Source organism: Triturus cristatus, chromosome 6, assembly GCF_964204655.1.
Source record: "Triturus cristatus chromosome 6, aTriCri1.1, whole genome shotgun sequence".
NCBI lineage: Eukaryota > Metazoa > Chordata > Amphibia > Caudata > Salamandridae > Triturus > Triturus cristatus.
The window spans coordinates 165,595,448-165,616,583 of record NC_140589.1 but is presented as its reverse complement, the minus strand read 5'-3'; positions in this window follow the sequence as shown (position 1 = coordinate 165,616,583).

Sequence of the window (21,136 nt, the reverse complement as noted above, 5' to 3'; positions counted from 1 at the left end):
ATTTCATACAAGTGATGATGTCACCATCGTTAATGATTCTGGTGCTGAGTTTTGTACGTGCATATGTGATTTGACTTGTCAATGTTCCACATGTTGACATGGATTGAGCAAGGTAGCACTCTGGCTTTTCAATGTTCATGACAGTGAGGGCCGTTGGTGTGTGTGTGTTGCAGTTTGGCTGCTGTGAGTAGCATGTCTCCTCCAATGCTGTCCATGTTTGACCTTGTGTCTACAATGTCTATGTCAGTGAGTGGTGTGTTGTGTGAAGGATGCCTATGTTTCAGCACGATGTAGGGGTGGAATGCAGCTCACAACAGCACCGAGTGTGAACGTGACCATCCTATGGAGTCTGCTATATTGGTGTGTCCATTCCATTCACTGTCAGATATCCCCTGTCAATTATGTATATGTGAATTCCTGTGTGTTGTGTACAATGTACCATATATATGGCTCTCCACATTGGTCATCTGCAAGACACACCTCCCCTGCACGACCAGGGGGCACCCCTGGACACTGCATCCCCAGACAATGATTTTGAACATATGTTTACAATGGCTGTGTGTGCGACCGGATTTTGTTTGGTCAGTGCATATGTGTGATTGTCAGCCACATCATTTCTCCGGCCCAGTGTCGGACATCTTGACAGTCCCTTCCCACTCCCTGTGAGGCGAGCATGGTTCAGTGTGAGCTTGCTGGGCCATGTGGGTGGGTGTGGATTGTCTGTGACTGCAACTCCCATCATGCTCTTGGCTACACCCCCCTTCCCAGCATGCCCATACTTCCTTCCTTTTGACTCTGCTTCCCTGTGAGGGAGTGTCAGGGGAACTTAACGAATCACACAGGAGCAGAATGACGCTAACTCCCAATGCCCTTTTAAGGACCCCCCCCCCCGCTACGTTTGTTTTAATCCATTGCAGGTAAGTTCTGAGGGGGGAAAGGGGATTGGACAGAGAAGAGACAGCTCCAAAACACTACTGGTCCTGCTTAATCTTCTTCTTCAGGTTGTTAGGCTAGAAACATTAAATAGTCAGATATATCGGTTACCTTGACAGACTGCTTTCCTTAATATAGATACATATACATATAATAACTAATCTCACCAGTAAGTAGTTTTGGGCTTGCCACTCTTCTTACTTCTCTTGAGCGTTGTGTGTGTGTACCCAGAGAAGCCTTCTCTCTAATCACTTGTTCTTTTCCTTGCAGGTCGTTCTATTCTAAGGTTCTCTGTCTTGATAAAGGAAAAAACAAGGTAAGTTATCTTTCTGTTCTGTAAGTATGTAATGTAGTTCGATGTTCCCTTCCTACCTATGTACTTACTGGACAAGTGATTGAAATGTTTATAATTTGTTGCCTGAAGTAGGAGAACTTCAATTAAATTGAGATATAAGGACAATTGCACCTGTCCAAGATTTTTTCTAAATGGAAGATTTGCTGATCTATGCTTCCCAGCCAATTAGAGAAGGTGCATATAATCAGTTTTGTATGACTATTTATCACAGCTCTTATGGCGGCTGCCAAGGCGTGTGCAATTTAATATTTTCCTTCTCAGGGAAAAAATGTAATGAAGCGCGAACGGAAATCTCTGTGTTCGCACTTGTTCGTTTTTTGAATTACACAGCTCAAAAGAGAGGCGCGTTTAAATATTGCAGAGGAATTTCTGAAACCTTGCCGGTAGTGCGCACGAACTGAAACGTGCGCACAAGTGTAATTCCTACAGCCTTTAGGTACCGCGAGGCACAAAAGGAACAGTGCCCGCGAGTAAACTTCAAATCCAGAATGAGATTCGATCTAGAATAATGCAGCTCAGAGAAACAATGCTCGCGTTTTTCCCTAGTACGAATTTACAGGACGTTAAGAGTTAACTGAACTTGTCAACATTCTCTTCCTTGTCATTCTCTCAGGATGGGAACAGAAATAATACTTTGAAGTTGACACTAACCTTTAATCTTGAATATTGGTAGTAACCGACGAAGCTAACCCCGCATATTCCGCCACTACCCTGACTAACTTTCGCGACGCATGAACAACAGGTGCTGCTCCAGAAGAATCTTCAGTGAAGTGCGCAGTAGAATGTTGGAGCACACCTCACCAACTGTCATTTGCAGAAAGACTAGACTGCTAAACAGCGTTATGCTGTTGCAATGTCAGGATGTTGGCAGCCATGTTGGAGTTTCTACGGTGCCAACTAGCGCTCCAACTAAAAGGATTAGCTACTCTTTGAGTTTGTGAAGAGAGAATAGTAGCTACGAAGGAAATAGGAGGAGGAAACCTCCTGTGATTCCTGACAGTACCCCCTCCCAACGGGGTTTCCTCCAATCTGGGTTTGGTAGGAAATTTAGCATGGAAGGCTTTAATTAATCGAGAGGCATGGACATCAGTACTTCTTTCCCAGGAATGTTCATCAGGTCCATAACCCTTACAATCAATGAGGTAAAAGAGTTCATCACGGATGAGTTTTGAATCTAAAATCCGTTTAACTTCATACTCCGCCTCACCATGCAGGATTAGAGGATCAGGAGGGGAAGACCTACGCAGCCCGGGGTGAATTGGTTTCAAAAGAGAAACATGAAAGACCGGGTGAATTTTGGTGGAACCAGGAAGAGATAATCGATAAGTAACTGGATTAATGACCTTCTCAATTGGATAAGGACCCATAAAACGAGGCTGGAATTTACGGGAACCTTTGAGTCTAAGATTTTTTTGTACACAACCAGACTAAATCTCCCACATGAAGCTCAGGTGCCTTTTTACGTTTTCGATCAGCGAAGTGTTTGTAACGAGCCTTTGCTGTGGACAAATTCTGGGTTACAGTGTGGTGGATCCTAGCTAACTGGTGGGCAATATCCTGAACAGCAGGAAGGTTAGTATTTTCAAAATTAACATGGGAATTAGGATGCCTGCCTGAATTTATAAAGAAAGGTGAGCAACCTGTGGAGACATTAAGAGCGTTATTGTAGGCGTACTCAGCAGTCCATAAATGGTCAGGCCAGTCACCCTCCTCATCTAACAAGTATAACCTAAGGTGTTGTTCAAGTTCTTGATTAATGCGTTCGGTTTGACCATCAGTTTCAGGATGAAAGCTGGTAGAATAATGGTGGTCAATGTAAAGGCCCTTAATGTAAGCTTTCCAAAAGTGTGATAGGAACTGAGAGCCTCTGTCTGAAATGAGTACCTTAGAATCCCATGAAGGCGAATAATGTGTTGATTGAAAAGTTGAGATAGCTGCTTGGAAGTGGGTGCACCCTTAAAGGGTACAAAGTGTGCCATTTTACTAAATGTGTCAACCACAACCAGAATAGTGTCATAACCATGAGAGGAAGGTAAATCAACAATCAAGTCTAGGGAGACCGTGTGCCAAGCATATGGGGGGTTGGCATGGGTTGTAAGAGGCCCTTTGGAGCTTGCCTGTCCGATTTCCCCCGTGCACATAGTTCGCAACTCAAAACATATTGACGAATATCACGGCACAAGTTTCGTTTAAGTAAATCTTCAGTTTTAGGATGCCCTTATGACCAGCCAGTGGATTGTCATGACTTTCCTGCATGGCTTTTAACTGGAGTTCCTTAGTGGGTAGATACAAGGCAGAGTTGTGGTAGGGAAGACCGTTGTGAATGGAATGTAGCGGCTCTTCTGAGAGCCAAGTCTGCATATCCAGATCGGACATCAAATTGCGAACATGATGTTCAAAGGGTTCCAAGGAAAGCACTGCAATGAATTTGTCATCAGGTATGATTGGTTGATTTTCAATGACTGGAGTTTGATTTTCTGTATCTAGCCGTGAGAGGACATCAGCCTTTCCATTTTTGGATCCGGGACGAAAGGTAATAACAAAATCAAAGTCTGCAAAGTAGAGAGACCACCGCAATTGACGTGGTGTGAGTGTACGCGCAGAGCGTACAATTTTTAGATTGCAGTGATCTGTGAACACAGTTACAGTGTGTTTAGCCCCCATTAGGTAATGCCTCCAATCCTTGAAGGCATCCTTAATGGCCAGAAGTTCTTTTTCCGTGATAGTGTAGTTACATTCCGCAGGATTGAGTTTGCGTGAACGATACGCTACAGGATGCAGCTGCCCAGTGTCTTTGTGTCTCTGTGAAAGAATTTCTCCGATGGCTAGGTCTGAAGCGTCCGTCTCCAGATAGAAGGGTTCGGAGGGATCTGCGTGAAGTAAAATTGGGGCTGTGGTGAAACTGGTTTTCATTAATCGGAAGGCCTCTTCAGCTTCATCAGACCAGTGGAAAGAGACGCCTTTCTTCAGAAGACGAGTTAAAGGAAGAATTTTAGAAGAGAATCCATGAATGAATCGTCTGTAAAAATTGGAGAATCCAATAAAGCTTTGAAGTTCTTTGATACTAGTAGGAGATTTCCAGTCTGTTATTGCTTTCACCTTCTTTTCATCCATTTGAACTCCACTAGGCAAGAGTACAAAGCCAAGGAATTCCACTGTGTCGGTGTTAAAGAGGCATTTCTCCAGTTTTACATATAGAGAGTTTTCCTGTAGGCATTGTACAACTGCTCTGACCTGATCATAATGTTCTTCAGTCGTATTTGAATAAATTAAGATGTCATCAATGTAGACTATTGCACATCGGTCAATAAAATTACTTAAAACATCGTTGATAAAGTATTGGAAGGCCGCAGGTGCGTTACACAGACCATACGGCATTACAAGGTACTCATAGAGCCCGAATTTAGTTCTGAACGCGGTCTTCTATTCATCGCCTTCTCGGAGTCTGATTAGATGATATGCTCCACGTAAGTCTAGGCGAGTGTAAATTTTAGCTTCTTTCACCTGATCAATCAATACCGAGCTGAGGGGTAACGGGTATCGGTTTTTGATAGTGATTCTGTTGATTGCTCTAAGGTCTATGCAAGTCCTGAGATCCCCCCCCTTCTTTGGCACGAAAAAAAGGGGAGAAGAGACAGGGTACTGGGATGGCCGAATAAAGCCATTTGCCAAGTTCTTGGTCAAATAGTCTTTTAAGTGGAGATTTTCCTTTTCCGTTAGGGCATAAACTCTACTGCAAGGTAGGTTGGCTCCGGGTTCCAGGTCGATCTTGCAGTCATAAGACCTGTGTGGAGGTAATGTTTCGGCTTTAATTTCATCAAAGACATCTGCGAATTCTCGGTAAAGCTCTGGTATTTCAGGTGTTTGAATGACACATAGAATTTCCATTAGTGCATAACTGAGTGACCGCACTGGTTACGGTAGGGTGAGCCATATCTTCAAAACAATGTCTTGCACAATATTCTGAATTTAATTGAATAGTCCGGGCTCCCCAATCTATCAACGGATTGTGTTCAGTCAACCAAGGTAGGCCCAAGATTAGTTGAAATTGGGGGCGTCAATTAAATTAAACTGCAGGGTCTCTTGGTGTCCCTCAATGGTGGTCATGTGTACCGATTCTGTATGACTGATTATTGGTCCTGAAGTTAATTCAGTACCATCAACTGCTCGGACCTTCTCGCTTTTCTCCTTTTTAATGGCTTGTAATCCAATTTGATCCGCAAATTTATGGTCGCAGAAATTACCTGTTGCTCCAGAATCAACCATGACAATAACTCCGGTCAAATTTATACTTCTAAATCGTAATGTTACTGTCATAACCAAATGGGGCGAAGAGACTTGTAACGTGTTCGGTACCTGATGGTCTGTTGGGAGTTGTAGCTCCTTTCACAACCACGGGTCCAACTCCGCTCACCCGTGGTGCCTCTAGTTTTCCTTCTCCTTTTCTGGTAATTTTGGTCTTTTTAAACAGTTCCTGACAAAATGTCCACTTCCTCCACAATACAAACACAACTTGTTTAATCTTCGTTTCTCTTTTTCCTCCTTGGAGAGTGGACCTCTGGTTACTCCAATTTGCATGGGTTCTGCTCCAGTGGAACTTTCCGCTGTTCGTGACGGTTCAGTTTTAACTCGATCAAAACGTGGAACACTAGGTCGAAACTCCCGTCTACGTTCTCCTTTTCGCTCGGTTTGCCGATAATCAATCTCTAGAGTCAAATCCACTAGGGCAGAGATGTCAGTAGGTAGATTCGGGATTTGGGAAAGGGCATCTTTCAATTCTTCTCGCAATCCCCTGTAAAATACTGCTGCTCTTTTATTTTCTGGCCAATTCGTCTCTACTATTAATTTATTAAATTGAGCTAGATAGGCCACGAGTTCTCGGTTACCCTGTTTTAATTCTAACAGTTCGTTGTCAGACGCCTGTGATGCAGTTCTACAATCAAAGATGCGAAGGAATTCTTTCTTGAAGTCTTCAAGGTTATATAAAATTGGATCATCTTGAGACACTAGTGGCATGGACCAGGAAGCGGCGTCCCCACTAAGGTAGGACAGGATGAACGCCACACGGGATTGGGCATCAGGGAAAATGGTTGGACGGCACATGAAGTGCAATGAACACTGGGTCAAAAAAATTTGTGCCTTTTGCGGATCTCCATTGAACCTCTCTGGTGGAGCAAGAGGAATTACGGGGGATAATGAGTGAATGACTTGGGTGGTGGCAAAAGACGGAGTGATAGCGTTTGGATTCTGTGTAGTAAAAGATGTGGAGGCTTTTCTGGCTACCTGAACTGGTGTTCCCGTTTTAAAGGTTATAATCTCCTGTCTTAATATCTTATTCTCCTCCCTCACTGCCTCTAAGTCCCTTTGTATATTACTTAAAATCTCGCCTACATTTTTTAGATCCAGACCTTCCGTCATTCTGCTCAGGTATTAGTACCAACGTGGGCACTTCACTCTGTCAGGGGAACTTAACGAATCACACAGGAGCAGAATGACGCTAACTCCCAATGCCCTGCTCAGGACCCCCCTGCTAGGTTTGTTTTAATCCATCGCAGGTAAGTTCTGAGGGGGGAAAGGGGATTGGACAGAGAAGAGACAGCTCCAAAACACTGCTGGTCCTGCTTAATCTTCTTCTTCAGGTTGTTAGGCTAGAAACATTAAATAGTCAGATATATTGGTTACCTTGACAGACTGCTTTCCTTAATATAGATACATATACATATGATAACTAATCTCACCAGTAAGTAGTTTTGGGCTTGCCACTCTTCTTACTTCTCTTGAGCGTTGTATGTGTGTACCCAGAGAAGCCTTCTCTCTAATCACTTGTTCTTTTCCTTGCAGGTCGTTCTATTCTAAGGTTCTCTGTCTTGATAAAGGAAAAAACAAGGTAAGTTATCTTTCTGTTCTGTAAGTATGTAATGTAGTTCGATGTTCCCTTCCTACCTATGTACTTACTGGACAAGTGATTGAGATGTTTATAATTTGTTGCCTGAAGTATGAGAACTTCAATTAAATTGAGATATAAGGACAATTGCACCTGTCCAAGATTTTTTCTAAATGGAAGATTTGCTGATTTATGCTGCCCAGCCAATTAGAGAAGGTGCTTACAATCAGTTTGGTATGACTATTTATCACAGCTCTTATGGCGGCTGCCAAGGCGTGTGCAATTTAATATTTTCCTTCTCAGGGAAAAAATGTAATGAAGCGCGAACGGAAATCTCCCAGTGTTCGCACTTGTTCGCAGCTCAAAAGAGAGGCGCGTTTAAATATTGCAAAGGAATTTCTGTAACCTTGCCGGTAGTGCGCACGAACTGAAACGTGTGCACAAGTTTAATTCCTACAGCCTTTAGGTACCGCGAGGCACAAAAGGAACAGTGCCCGTGTGTAAACTTCAAATCCAGAATGAGAAATTCGATCTAGAATAATGCAGCTCAGAGAAACAATGCTCGCGTTTTTTCCCTAGTACGAATTTACAGGACGTTAAGAGTTAACTGAACTTGTCAACATTCTCTTCCTTGTCATTCTATCAGGAAATACAATACCAAATATATTTAATTGGTTAAAGTTGAATTAATCTTCTTCACAGATTTATTTCAATCGTTGGCGCAAGCAAGGCTTCAGTCAGAATTATTTTTCAACAGCTTATTGCCTGAAAACTTGGATGGGAACAGAAATAATACTTTGAAGTTGACACTAACCTTTAATCTTGAATATTGGTAGTAACCGACGAAGCTAACCCCACATATTCCGCCACTACCCTGACTAACTTTCGCGAAGCATGAACAACAGGTGCTGCTCCAGAAGAATCTTCAGTGAAGTGCGCAGTAGAAAGTTGGAGCACACCTCACCAACTGTCATTTGCAGAAAGACTAGACTGCTAAACAGCGTTATGCTGTTGCAATGTCAGGATGTTGGCAGCCATGTTGGAGTTTCTACGGTGCCAACTACCGCTCCAACTAAAAGGATTAGCTACTCTGAGTTTGTGAAGAGAGAATAGTAGCTACGGAGGAAATAGGAGGAGGAAACCTGTGATTCTTAACAGGGAGTGAGACAGCAATGGCAAAATGGCTGACTGTGAAATCCTGGTGTTTGTTTGGCTACAAGTCCAAAGAGAGCCCTTGTGCTTCACACAGCAGCACCCAGTACGGGGTATCTTTTGCTGATATTTCACTAAGGTGTGGGTCAATGCATTCTACCTGGTGAGTTGTGTGGAGTTTGTGTTGAGGGGGTGTGTGTGTCTCCACATGCTGGTAAGTATGGTCAGAGCTGTCAGTCCTCCTTCCCACCCACCAGACATCCCACCATGAAACGTGCTTCCATTGGAGGGCGTGCAAGTTGTCTTTCAGGATGTCAGTCAGTGGTGTCCTGCTTCTGATGTGCACACAACCTCTACCGGGGCCTTAAGCTCCCCACAGCAGGACCCAGTGTCAACCATCTTGTCAGTCATTTTCCACTCCCTGTGATGTGGGCTTGGTTCAGGGAGGTCTTGATGGGCCAATCAGGAGGGGGAGCATTATCTGTGACTACAACCCCCATTATGCTTTTGGATACACTCACTTCACCTGCATCCCCACTATTCCTTCCTGTCAGTCAGCTGCACTGTGAGATAGTGTGTTTGTGGTGGCAAACTGTCTGGCAGTGTTTAGTTAGCTTTGTGCCACTGCCTTGCTCTATTTGTGACACATTTCCAAGTCACTATGAGATGGCAGGTATTGTGTTTGTCTGACTAGCATACACATCTTGGGATGATTATCTATTGGTTACTGTAGCTTTGCTTGCGGTGCATAGTTTCACTGTCCCCTTGCCACACAATGTTGGGTATGTTGTTTGTGTACTCACCAGGCTCTAGTATGTCTGTTAGACCATGGACGCTGTCTGGTGGTAGGTCCTGAAGTATACTGGTTTGGCAGGAGGGCCACCGCCAGTGCGCTGACTCAAGGCGTGATCTTTCTCGATGAGTTTCTTGACCCTCCTGCGCACGTCATACCACCTGTTCTGGATATCGTCATTTGTGCGCAACGTTGGTGCTAGTGCGTTCACCTTGTTCACAATCCTCGCCCACATCTTTGTTTTCTGTGACATGGGGGTCCTTTGGATCAATGTACCAAACAAATGTGGCTCTACTCTGATGATCTCGTCTACCAGCACTTCTAACTCATTATCTGTGAACTTTGTCAAAATTATATTTATTAGCAATAGACAAAAAGAACAAGTCATGACATCTTCGATACAACGGAATGGACTGACAAGTGGTAAATATGCAAAACCAGGAACTGGAGTGGAAGAGGCAGGCCTCACCAATGATAACAGATGCTAGTGTAGGGGTACAGTAGTGCGAAAGAGGAGGCGAAGCGAGCCCTAAAACCACACCCTGGGGACCTCAAACGAGTAATACCCAGGGTCCAGTAGACCGGTGTCAGTCGTCTAAGAAGAGTAGGATTGTGAAAATTCAAGTAGCCTCCGCGCCATGAAACATCAAACTCATTTTACAGAAAAACCCAACTCCCCAACATCCCACCCACCCCAACCCACCCCATGTACACAGTTGAAAAAGAGAGAAAGAACAGAAAGGAAAGCGAGAGCGATAGAGAGAGAGAGAGAGAGAGAGGAGAGTCCCGGGGGGAGAGCCCGGGGGACCAGGACCGGGGACGTACCCTCGAAGGCGGGGTCAGGGCAACACCTCAGCCAGGCTGCATAGGAACTGGGAAATGGACTACCAGGGGGACCCACCATCTGTGAACTTTGGATTCTTCTTTGGGGGCATGGTGATGGGTGGTGGTGGTGGTGAGTGATGTGTGTGTGAGGGTGCAAGTGAGGGTGGGTTAGTGCTGGTTTAGCTAGCTGTATGTGTGTGCGCTTTTGGTGTGGGTGCTGATGGTGTGTGAGTTGTGGTTGTGTATTGGTGTTTGCTACTGGCTGTGTCTCCTATTTGCCAGGGATCATGGTAGTTATTGCAGTCCTTTATATAGTTGGAGTTGTGGGTGTGTCTTTGTCCCAGTTTTCTTTTTTTTTGATATTTATTGGCTTTGAGATTGCTTGTTTGGTCCTTTTTTTGTCTTTTTTCCTTTTGATTTTGTAGGCATGAAGGAGACGTTCTTCTGACGGAAACGGACGCTGATGTTTGCTCGTGCAGGCTTTTTCGCCTCGTTCACGCTGCCTATCTTCTGTGTTTCATATGCGTCTGTCGCGGAGATCTCTATTACTTGTGGGCCAGGTTTTCTGTGCGTGTTGGTCGTGCGGCATGGTCTCCGTGCGAGTCGGTCTGGTTTTACGTCGGACGTTGTGGGTACGTGTCGGTCGGGTTCATTCCGGGTTTGTGTCGGTCGGTGAAACTCGCGTCGGTTTTCCGGCTGGGTCACGGTTTTCCCTACGGCTCGGTCGTACGGTTTGTATTCCGTACATGTCGGTTGTAATTTACACGCGTTGCATCGTACTGCATGAGTCGTACGCCGCCAGTCTGTGTCGGTCGGTCTCAATCCCTGGGTCTGTGTCGGTCGGTTCGTTTTGCGGCCGGAATCAGAATCGGCCCCAGAGAGGAGCATTTTCAGCAATCAGACAGCTCGTTTCTCCACCGTCAAGGGCACTGGCTGATAACAAGCTGGGTTGTCACAAACAGAGCTTGGCCTTGCAGGCCTAAGGCAACCTGCCCACAGCAAACAAGCATACAACGATGCATTTTAGTTTTTTTAATGTCATTTTTTATCAGACTTTGTAGAAAGGTGAATTGTAGAACACCATGTTTCTTATTTTTTGTTATTTACTTTCTGTTCATTCTTACAGTTCCTGTGATGTTTACTGCTATACTTTTGCATGTATTCTGCATCAGCTTGGCTTCGAATAAAAGCCTACAGAATTTTACTCCAGAATTCTTGTGAGTGCTTGTTTAGGGAAAAGGGCAAGGGGAACCCAAAAATACCGGTATCTCTGGCAGGTAATGTTCGTTCCTAACATGGATACCTTCCAGGTATGATTGGGAGGGATTAACGGGACGGCACCTATTTTCCACATTTTGGATAGTAGGAGCATCGCTACTCCATGAGGGATAGTCCAGGCGAAGATTCCTTCTTCCTCAGCCCACCTGACTGCTATTCCCCTGGACCAGAAGGGGTAACGCTACCTTAGCTATCGAATACGCTGAAGAAATAGTAATAAAAGTTACCCTGCAATAAACGGTCACCAAAGGTTTAGGCCTCTCCCTTTGATGAAAAAAGAAAAGTAAAAAAAAAAATGATTATTGTGGTCTTTCATTTGTTTACTTTTCAGTTTTGCCGAAGACAAATATTTGTCACCATTCACTTCTCATCCGATGTTTGGAGAAGTTACTTAAATGGAGGAAGGAACAGGATAGAAAACCGGTAGTGTCTTCTCTCAGTTCATTTCAAAGCTGTACAAAACAAACACTTTCAATGCAGATTTGCTGGCTATAGCGGAGAGATTATTTTCAGTAATATTAGTGCGCTGCCACAGTGTTATAATATTGAAAACACACATCACTAACCCTGACAAGGACACGTATACACCTTTCGAATTTGGACGAGTGTTCATGTGCACTGTCAGTGACTTAGCCAGAAAAGGCATGAAAGAGCTGAAATTGGATCATAAATTCAAAGCTGTTCTGAACAGAGGCCCCCAAGATACGTTTGGCCCAAGGCCCCAAAAATCCTGAAGATGTCTCTGGCTATAGTATTTTCTCATGCTTTAGCACGACAAAGAGAACATAAACCACGAGTACCAGCAGGGAAAGCCTCCAACCTGCACTCAGTGATAGCAGTGAAGGAACCGTGTTGTGTGGAAAAGCGTGGATCTGTGAGGGATGAACCCTGCGTGGTCTGCTGCCACCAGAGATTCCACTACCTTCAGCATCAGATTCGGCAACACGCGGGCCAGCACCTTTACCGCTATATTTAGTAGCGAGATGGGACGGTATGAAGCACAGTCCTCCCTTGGTTTCCCCAACTTATATCACCGCCTGTCTCAGGTCTCGTGGCAATGTTCCCTCATGTCTTGCGATCAAGGAGATCTCACCCAAAAGGGGTACCACTTGCACACGTAGACATTTACAACATTTGGGTGGGAATCCATTTGGTCCCGGTGCTTTCCTACACATATATCAATATCTCAGCTTCTAAGCTTCCCCGGTCCTAGTTCCCAAGCCTAGGTGTCTGGAGGTCCCTTAAGAAGTAAGACAGTTCCCTCTCATCCCCTAGTCCTCCTGATCTGTATACTTCCCCCAGGTGTCTCACCAATGTTCGTGCTATGCCCTCCGGTGTCTCCACTAGGACTCCATCCTGTCCCCGTAATCCCTGAATCTATTTCTGCCCCTCTTCCCACTGCGTCAGCCATGCCAGTAGTTTCCCGGCTTTATCGCCATGCTCGTGTATTCTCCTATTTTCCTTGTATCGAGTTTTGTCTTCCTGTTGAGCCAGGGTTCTATAGTCTATAGTCCTCTCGGGTCTTCTCAATTTTGTCCACCAAGGATAGGGTCGATGAAGCGATGTAGTCCACCTCCAATTGCACCAGTCTCACCTCTAGTTCCGTACATTCCTGGTCCTGATGTGGCGTTAAGAATAGCAAATCTATACTCCCTCTATATGCACGTGCCTGTCAAGATTTTGCTCCTCAATATTTTGTGCATGGTATTCTTATATTAGAATATTTCTGTGTTTGAACTTCAGAGGTCCAATCAACAATGAAAGGAAGGCTCCAACAGGAGCACTCAGTCCTCAGAAGGGGCAAGGCAAGAAAAGAGACAAAAGAATTTAAAAAAGAACACTCCAGCAAAAAAAAGATATATTTTTTTTGTTCATTCTGTTATTTGTAATCATGTTTATGTTAATATAAATTCCATAGATAAGTACCAGCATGCAGAGAAAAACTGGACGGAATGAATGAATCATGCAAGAGCTAGAAATATTTGAGAAACGTGAATGATCTAATACTGAGATTAAACTGCACAAGCAGCTTAAAACCCCAGGAGCAAAGACCACCAGAAAAGGACACCACGCACAAGACCAGGGACCCGAACCTATCTGAATGAAAATTGTTTGAGGAAATTGACCACTTGAAGATAACATTGCTATGCTCTTCGGATCACAAATGCAACTTTACCTTTTCATCATTGTGAGTTCTATATATTGAGCACCACTGAATAGTTTGATCCCCAATGGCTATTTACAGGTCTTACAAACAGAAACAACTGAAATGCAATGGAAAACTAAATTAAGGAACACAATCTAAGGTCCACCCTCATTTGCTGTACATGCAATGCCCTGATGTTTCTCATTGACAGCTGGGAGAAGCTTATCCAGTTCAGGTTCTCTTATTTGCTTCTTGGTACCTGTAGTGCTGTTTCTCAACTATAAATTCAGGACCGTGACCGAAATGTAAATATGCAGTATTTGTAAGTACTCGAGGGCGTCAAGACGCTGGGGGCAGTCGGGAAGATTAAGCAAGCTATTGCCCAGAGTCACATGGTGCTGGGCTGATCTGCCACCGGCAATCGAACCATGAGCCCCCAGGTTCCGGAGTCAGCCTCCCTGGCTGCTGCACCACACCTCTTCCCTGGAATGGCAAGTAAACACCTGCACTATTGATGCATGTAATTGTGAAACAGGAGCTGCATGGCTCAGTATAATTAGTTAGTGGTCATCTAGGAGAAGAGTCTACATTTTCAGTGTGTGTCATTAATACTTTTATCTTATATGTTTTAACATATGATTGTTTTCCTGTTTACCTCTACAAGCTTTTACCCAGTTCTCCCACATCCTCCCTAGTTTGGTTCAACATTGTATAAAATAGCTATTGGCCCCCATCTTGTAGGTAGAAGAATCCCTAGGAGTAAGGTGGGTCTGGCTGGGCAGCAAACATGGTGGTCGCAATCCAATACCTCTTTGTGCAGTTGCCTTTAATCTGACTAAATCTTTGGTCGCATTGAGCCGGAGGCGCTGCAGACTCGACTCACTGGCCGGACTGCTGAGTCAGAGGAGGTGAGCTCTGGCAGTGTTGGTGGCCCCCATAATTACTTGCTCGGGTGAGTGGGCTGTGCTGCGGCTGAGAGGTATGGCCGCGCAATACAGGCCAAGACAGATGCCACAGCCTGTAGTGCCCAAGACCTTGCTACCAGGAGTAAGGGAGAAGATCGCAGGGAGCACCATTTCTCCCCCCTTAGAACCCTCTTCCTCTTCTGGACAAGGGGGGGCACCGTCAACTGTTCCACTGGGGCCGAATGCCCCTTATTTGGATTGACAACACTGGGCTAGGTGGCACCCAGTGACACTGAAATAGTCACAGAGGGAGTCGATCTTCAACCGCTGTGCAGCACTTGAAGCCTTTCCTGGGAGCTGGCCAGCCCATGCTGGTACGGAGGCAGCGGGCCCTGTGGGTGGTTAGTGGCCCAGTGGACTCCTGCAAAGTGCCTGTGAAGACTACGCTGTTGGCCTGCTGCGACAAGGCTCTAACTTCTAGGGGGCCAGAGGCATGAACACAAGGAGCACCGCCAGAGGATCCCCCACTTGTATTGTTTATACCCCCATTCATAGGGGGTGCCTGAGACTTTACCTCTGGGGTAGACACTTGTTATGGGCCCACCACATGGCTAGGGGTTGAATGACACCCAGAGGCCTTCATCTTTTTCCCCACAGAGTTGAGATTCGGCTCATGCAACGACTATGCTGCTATTCACGAGAGTCGCACAATGCATGCTGGTCAGGAGGCGGCGGTCCCCGGGGTGATTTATGACGCAGCTGACTCCCGCTGAGTGCCTGGGAAGCCTATGCTGTTGACCACTGGTGCTGTGACATTTGCTCCTCCTTTCCAGCCCCTGCTGTACCTGCTTGGCGGGATATGCTGAACAGGCTTCTCCATTGTTTCATTGGGTGACCCCATTAAGGTGTCCCGCTTGGGAGGGTGTACCCATTGCGGAGGTGGTCAGGCTAGGACTTGGTGTAGTCTGTAGTGGTGCGTCCCACCTGCTTCGCTCCAGGACTCCTCGGCCCCTTTACTTTGGCCTTCATGGAGGGTTCCAACTTGCCGCAACTGAGTGCCCTGAGATCTGACAGCTCGTGCCTCCTCACACTCTTGGTGGTGCAGTGGGGGTCGGCTGGGGGTCGGCTGGGTGAGTGATGGTTCTGCGACCTACAGAGACAAAGTTATTGTGTCCCCGCCATACTCACCATCACCAAACAGAGTACTCTGCACAAATATGGCCAGCCCGGGGAACCTTCTTCTCTTGCTAGGGCACGCGGACAGGATACTCCAGGTCCAGACAATGCTGCACTCCTGGCATCCACACAGTCAGAGACATGTTAGATGCTAAAATCGGAACAGTGGGCACTGATGTGACTTCACTTTGCCAGGAATTCAGGAAAGCCGTTGAGCAGAATATGGTGTCAGAAACTAGGGTGTCTGAGGTGGAAGTCTCAGTACCTTACAACAGACAGTGACTAAACTTACTGCTGTGACCAAGGGACGGTGACTAAACTTACTGCTGTGACCAAGGAGTTGGCGGTGAGAGTGGAGGACACTAAGGGCAGGGCTCTCCGTAATAACGTGCAGTTTGTGGACTTCCTGAGGGGTGTGAGGGTCCCTCGATGGAACGCTTCCTTGATCAATGGCTCAGCTCACTGATTTCTCCCGAGGCCCTCTCCTCCTCTTTCGTCATCGAACCGACCACAGGACTTAATGTGGCGCCGCCGTCTGGGGCTCGGCCCAGTTCTGTCATTGCAAAGACCCTAAACCACCTGGACAGGTACACTATCCTCAGACATCCTTCAAGATAAGATCACCTACCAATCACAACCCATTATGATTTTCCCATATTATACCAGGATTGTGCAGCAACGACAATCCTTCTTCGCAGCGAAACAGCGATTTTGTGACCTCAAATTCAGTACATGTTATTATATCCAGCTAATTTAAAGGTCATTTACAGTTCGCAGACACTCTTCTTTGTGACATCTGAGGAGGTCTTTCAATGAACCTATGAGAGAATTCATTTAAAACCAAACATTCCCCTGCGTATGGATTATGACTCACCCCTAGGTGACAGATGACACCGACCTGCCAAAACCCAGAGGAAAAAGCGCAACAGGTCCCGCTCCTCATGGAGGAGCTCCCGGTGGAATGGAGGGCCCCCCAGACACTTGGATGACAGCCTCATCGACTTCTACATGACATTGGTAAAGGACATCAATCCTTGTAGTGTTTAGAGTGACCCGCAGTGTTGTCCAAAAGATTAGAGACTGCTAGACTAGAAGAGTGGTATATTAGCTTTCCAAGCTAATTGACCTTGTTGGGTTTGGGGATCCATTGGGACGGGCATGGCAGGGTCCTCTGTTGGGGTCTGGCTGTGGTCTGCCCCGCGTCAGATACTTCCTGTTTTCGAAGTATGGGGGTGGGAGCGAGTTTGAAAATTGTTTACATTATGATTTTTTTTGTTTGGCTAACCTGCTACGTGCCTCTTTGCCGATCTTACCTGCAAAAATTGTGGTTGGCCCTAAGATAGATGATTCCATGGACCAGCTCACTTGGTATCATGGGATGTGAATGGTTTGCTCAACAAGATCAGAGATCAAATGGGGCTGTTCTGAAGCTAAGAGGGAGGGGCAGCTGTCCTATTACTCCAAGAAACTCATCTCTTAGGCAATATAGCCCCTAGTCTGGTTTGGCTACACACAGGTTTATCACTCAGGGTTCACAAGGGGGTCCAGAGGTACAAGTATCTTTATCAGAAATCATGTTCCATTTCAATATGCTAAGACGTGGGTAAACCACCTGGGTAGGTTTACGGCAGTGACAGGAACATTATATTGGGAATCGCTCACATTTCTTTGCATCTACGCCCTTCCCCCCTCAGCCAGACCATAATAGACTTTAAAACAAGATTATGTTAGAAAAACTGCCTCAGGAGCTCAAGGTTTTGGGGGTTGCCTGGAATGGTGTCATGGACCACTCGATGGACCGGTGGTGACCACATGGATCGCCCCCTGGACCTGGTAGAACCCATCTGCCTTCTTTTAGTTTGGGTTTAGTTGACTTTTGAAGGGCACACCATCCACTTAGGGGAGTTGCACCTTTTTCTCCCCAGCACACTACCCCTTTTACCGCCTAAATTATTTTGTTATTCCACATTCATATTTACATAGAGTCTCTGTCCTGGTGCATGGGCTCTCTGATCACTCCACGGTGGCCATCTAACTCCACGTGGGCTGTTGGCACCCAGAGTTCCGATGGCACCTAATGCCATGGCACTTACAAAACCCAGACTATAGATTTTATATAGAGCGCTCCATAGAGGAATATCTTGCAAATAACATTGGTTTGGTAACATCCCTGGTGATGCTGTGGAAGGCTATGAAGCTCATATTAGCGGATATTAGATAGCACAGGACTTGGTGGATCTTGAAGCCCAGATAGCGGACTCAGATACACAGAGTTGTATGGATAATGAGCAGACAGTGTGTAGAAAATTGGTTCTTCTGCAACAACAATACCAACAGACCCTATTGGGGGAGGCCAGACAGTCTTGGCAGGTGGTTCAAAGCCGCATAAACCACTGGGGCGACAAGTCGAGCAAACTGCTCCATAGATTGTGTCAAAGGTCTTGTCATCCTCCCTCCATTCTTCTCGTGCAAGATCAGTTGGGCACTTTGCTCACAGATCCCAGGGTAGTGGCCTGCAATTTTGCTGCCCACTTCGAGGATGTATACGCTCAAAGGGAGGCCTTTCATGGGAACAGATAAAAGCATCTGTGACTGCGATTCCCCTCAGAAACCTTTCCTCTGTAGATTGTGACTTATTGGATGGTGCACTCACCGGTGAGGAGCTTTCGTTGGCCCTGGCAGGGCTGCATCCTTGGAAAGTCCCAGGGCCTAATGGGTTACTGTGCGAGTTCTTCAGGGCCTTCATTCCTAAACTCCAGGAGCACATGTTGGGGTGATCCATTTCGCCGTTGATGGTGCTATTCTTTCTCCTGACTGGCGACACATGGAGATAGTGGTGTTCCCATGGATGGTCAGTAGATGAACATTCCTCCTATCGCCCAATTTCCCTCTTAAATTTGTAGGTGAAGATCCAAGCAAAAGCGCTGGTGAACAGGTCAGTCGGTTTCATTCCTGACTTGGTTCATCCCGACCAAGTTGAATTTATGCCTCGTCGTGCTTCCCAGCACAATATTTTACATTTCTATAATGCATTGGCTTTAGCTGACAGGTTAGGGGGAACCAGCTGCTGTTCTTCTTGCCAGAATCAATAAGGCCTTCGACTCAGTGAGTTGGGTATATTTGTGCACACTCCTTCACAGTTTAAATGTCGGCCCTAGATTTCTTTTCTATCTTAGACTGTTATACAGTATTGTGATAGCGACGGTACAGGTGGCCGGTGCCAGATCTGATTCAGTCCCAGTTCAGGGGGGGATGAGGCAGGGATACCCCGTCTCCCCTGTTGTTTGCTCTTGCTATGGAGCCCTTGACTGTGTGCTTGGGGATGGACGCACAGGTATAAGGTTTTAAGTGGGGGAAGGGGCTCTCTGATAGAATAGCATTATACGTTGATGATGTCCTCTTCTTCCTCACTGCCCCAGCAACTTTGGGGCTTTGTAGTCTACAAATCATGCATATTTTTGGTGAAACCTCTGACATTTCCCTTAAGGCATCCAAATCTATGGTGTCCTCTGAGTAGCTGCCCCCCAAAGACCTTGGTCGGGCGTCAAGATTGCAGATTGCCTTGGGTGGGTTTAAATATCTGGGTATTTTTGTGTCCCCCGATGTGGCAGTGGTATGGACTTGTACCTGTTTATCCCGAACTGGTAGGTCTGCAATTTTTACAATGGTGTTGCTGCCCTGGTTTTTATATCAACTTCAGAATTTTCCATACACCATTCCACAACAATAGTTTCATAATTGAAATTCTTTTTTTTATAGCTTCCTCTAAAAGGGCGTGACCTTCCCCACCACAGACACTGCCCTTGGTAAATACTTTCAATCTCCTTACTGCTGGGCATTATGGCAGCAGATAATGAATCATTATCATACGTCAAATAAATTGGTCATTAATGACTGGTGGTACTATATCCAGGGCGACCCGGCCTTTCTGTCTGAAAAATAGGCGATGGGGACACCCCACTTTTGTATTTATACGTTGGGGCGACGGCAGTGCTCTTCCTCTGGGGATTAGAGTGGTCTTGACTCAATGGAGACACACTCTCCGACGGATGGGGCAGTGGGGGAGGCTAACAAAGTGGACACCGCTATGGCGGACCGCCTGCTGCCGCAGTTGGCTACACTGGAGGGATTTCATACATGGGGTCTGATATGGATATTCACTCTGGGAGATGTCATGAGTGTGACGGTCCTTTAGTCCTTTCAGACTTTTCAGGTGGAATATCAACTTCATTATAGCCAGTTTAATCGCTACCTTCAGTTCCGCCATGTGCTAACCCCATACTTTGTAGCCCTGTCTGACCTTCCGGAATTTAACCCTTTGGAGGGCAAATGTATTATGGGAGATCTAGGCGACCGCAAGATTGCAAAGATTTATCAGATGCTTATGTCCAACCGCCAAGCCACATTCCCTGCTCTCCAGCGTTTGTGGGAGGCTTATGTGGGAGCTCTTGAGAACAAGGATTGGAATGAGGCTCTTGGGGCGCCTAAGAAGGTGGCCATTGCATGCTAGACTTCGGCTGATGCAGCTTAAATATCTTCATAGTGTATATTTCACCGGTCGACTGTGGCGGATTGGGGTGATCGCTGCCCCGACCTATCTTTGATGGAGCATTCTTGCACACAGTATGGGGCTGACCTGCTTTAGACCAGTTCTAGTGTGGGGTGACATCCTATTTATGTGAGGTCTTGAACAGGATGGTCCCGATGGACCCAAAGCACGTTCTCCTCCACATCACAGATACACTGGGTGATAATGGATATAAGCTATTGTTCCTGGGTCTGACTATGGTAAAACGACACATAGCAAGAGAAAGGAATGCCGTGGCACCACCGTCCCTGGTGATGTGGTAAAATGGGATGGATTACTTTATGGGCTTGGAGGTGGTAGTGTAGAAGGCTCAGGGCTGTCCACAGTAACACCCAAAATATGACAAGCGTGGGTAGATTATAGGGGCATTGTGCTGGAACCCGTCTGTTCCATGTGACAAATGGTGAATGTGAAATTAGTCTGTGGGATGAGATGGGGTTGGAAGAGAATGGAACAAGTGATCTGGTTACTGGACTTGCTCTGTATCCTATTACTAGACTGTGGGTTGGGCGGACTGTGCAGGTACTTTCTTTTGTTTATGCTTTTCTTACTTATGCTTTATTTTTCTTTGCATTTCGGCTTTCTGGGTTGTGTACATCTTGTAAAACCAATAACATTTGATAAAAAAAAAAAAAAAAAGAATGCCTACGAGTATACAGTGGTGTTTGGCTAACATCTCTACTGGTGTTATCCAAAGATGGTAGGACCATTGTTTGATCCATTGTTAAGATTTAGTGTGATAAATAGGCTAAGACAACCCAGATACATCTAATTAGCCTTTATTTAATCTTCAACCTGCCAGTCTGTCCTACAGAAGGAGAGCTTTGAAATATTCAGTAGTACACAATAGCATAACCAATAAAATCAGAATGTCAGCCCAGGGGAATGCCAGGACATCTAACAAAGGCAATGTCTCCAAATGAATACAATGAAGAGATTAACAGAACAGCAACACTGAAGCTGATTAAATTATACGGGGATAATATATATTATGTACCAGAAGAGGCATTACTTTACTACTGTACTCATGATTTATGATAGCTATACTGTCTATATGGAGTTGGTGAGATGGCTGAGAGCACTGCATACTCACTGCATATC